Raw genomic sequence first — 2500 nt, 5'->3', positions numbered from 1 at the left:
TCAATTGGTCTATCTATTAATGACGAAACACATTTAAGACATCAATCTCAAAAAAAGGTTTCTTGAAAGAGGAAACATTTTCGAGATTGTTTGTCTCGACTTCCAACAACCTGTTTTATATATTGTGGTTTTGTCTATTTAACTATTCATTCATTTATTTATCTGTTTATTGATATATTAGTTTGTTTGATTATTCACCCCCTTTTTATAACATTCATACCAATCTAATTAGCTCTATATATCTACCCATTTACACATTCATTCATTCATTCATTCATTCATCTTAAGAAGCGCAAAAGCAAGGTGGCGAATTACTGTAAGGTTTCAGATAATTGACCTCTTGGGTGACAAAACAGCAAAAAACAGGAAATTCAAGTAAATCCCAATTGACAGACTATATTAGCCAAAAACTATCCGAAATCAGTGGTTTCCAAACGCTAATTTTATTCCAAGGCAGACCACGAGATAAGTAGAACACGTGCAAAAGACTACACTTTCGGGCAATATCTCTTCATACTTTTTGATCTGGAAATGTCAATAGTTCGTCGTGAATATTAGGAAAGAATGTAGAAAGAATTCATTGATATAAAAAGACGTATCTTCGTCCTCTTTTTTAAGAATGATGATTAGTCACCTGCGATTTAAAAAAAAGAAGAAAAAAAATCAGACAGGGCCCGTATAATGAGAAAAACACATCTTCGTCCTTTTTTAAGAATGATGATTAGTCACCTGTGATTTAAAAAAAGAAGGAAAAAAAATCAGATGGGGCACGTATAATGCGAGATAATATAATCGGAGTTTGATTGCATAAGTTATGATCCTCGTCCACTTAGGCTTAGAGAATGGATAGAATGGTTTGTAAGCGTATGTGCGATCGTGTGTGTGTGTGTGTGTGTGTGTGTGTGTGTTCCTCTATGTACGTTCGTGTATAATTACATCTTCGAAATTTTCAAATTTTCCACTTTCACTCATAGTATCGATATGGAGTACGCGTCCATGTTTTTTTTTGTTCAAATGTGTAACCTGTTAATTTGTTTACTTGGTATTTAAAGGTTATATAAGACACAAGGTCGTTTAAGGTCACCTGTACATACGACTTCACAGGAGACTAAACTCTAAAATCATGTATACAGAGTTATGCGCTGGTGTACACTGTAACACTATACGCTCGTAAACACTTTTCTCTCTACACAATAGCAAATAACAATGACACGAAACAATACCACAGAACAATGAATTATCCATCCATCCGCATATCCTTACTCTAACACGCACACTCATACAAACAACAAACAAGTACAAAAACGCAAACGCAATAAACTTGATCTAGACTGCAGATTAATGAAGAAGAAAAAAAAATACAAGTTGAACCCCTGATGGTACAAAGACAAGCTTTCTCACTTTCAAAGTTCATTAACTGTCAAGTTAAACTGCTTCTGAGTGCATGATACATATTCAAGTGGATCCATGACGGATTGCTTTCTGTCGAGACTAAAGAGGGAATGATCGCTTAGCACTTTTTAATCTGATGGATATTTTATAAATTTACATTTTTCTCCAATTATATCGAATTCCACGGTAATGTTGATAAATCAGTCGAAAATAAGAAGCGACAAACAGTTTGCTCTTCAACAATTCAGTGTCCTACATATTTAGTCACATATGATAAGCGGATTCACTATAGAATTCCAGTCATGCAGTCAAAATCTGGGTTCATTGTAACATCTTGCCAAACGTACAGACATTCTTAAAAGTGATGCAGTGACACAGATCTTTGCTTTATTATATTTTGGTTGGCCTCAATTGACGTAAAGAGCATTGTGTTTTGTGTTGTGTTTTGTGCATATATACACACCTATATGTATATCATACGTGTCATATGTATATATGTGTGTGAATGAATATATGTGCATCTTCCATAACATAAAACATCTATGATTGTGGTGCAAAACGTGGCTTCGGATACTAATAAATACTACTACAATGACAACAACTACTACTATCACTACTACAACTATTACTAGTTCTGTTGCTGCTACTACTACTGCTACCATTATTACTATTGCTACTAGAGCTGCTATTGCTATTACCACTACGACTACTACTACCACTACTAATGCTACTACTGCTGCTGCTACTACGACTATTACGACTAATACTTCTTCTGCTAGAGCTACTACTATTAATACTAAAACTACTGCTACATCAATAACTACTACTACTACTATCACTACTACTTCTACTAGAACTACTACTATTAATACCAAATCTACTGCTACAACAACTACTACTACTATCACTATTACTACTTATACTAAAACTACTACTATTAATACTAAAACTTCTGCTACAACTACAACTATTACTACTACTATCACTACTACTACTTCCACTACTCCTACTCCCTATCCCGAATTGATTATGAATGCCTCTATATTTATCATTAAAAAAGCTGGCAAAAAGACTCCAGATGTCGCCGGTACTCGAATTCCGATCATAA

The 2500-nt window shown here is 34.3% G+C and overlaps 1 protein-coding gene across 1 annotated transcript in view; it reads right to left on the bottom strand.

The window, feature by feature from the left end:
- The window catches only part of LOC122263415 (CD109 antigen), an 89153-nt gene that overhangs the window by 31974 nt on the left and 54679 nt on the right, over positions 1-2500 (bottom strand). The window lies entirely within an intron of this gene.

The sequence above is a fragment of the Penaeus japonicus genome, unplaced genomic scaffold (assembly GCF_977035675.1).
Source record: "Penaeus japonicus unplaced genomic scaffold, GWHDUDI00000001_assembly GWHDUDI00000007, whole genome shotgun sequence".
Taxonomy (NCBI): Eukaryota; Metazoa; Arthropoda; class Malacostraca; order Decapoda; family Penaeidae; genus Penaeus; species Penaeus japonicus.
This window is presented reverse-complemented; position numbering and strand designations above follow the sequence as displayed.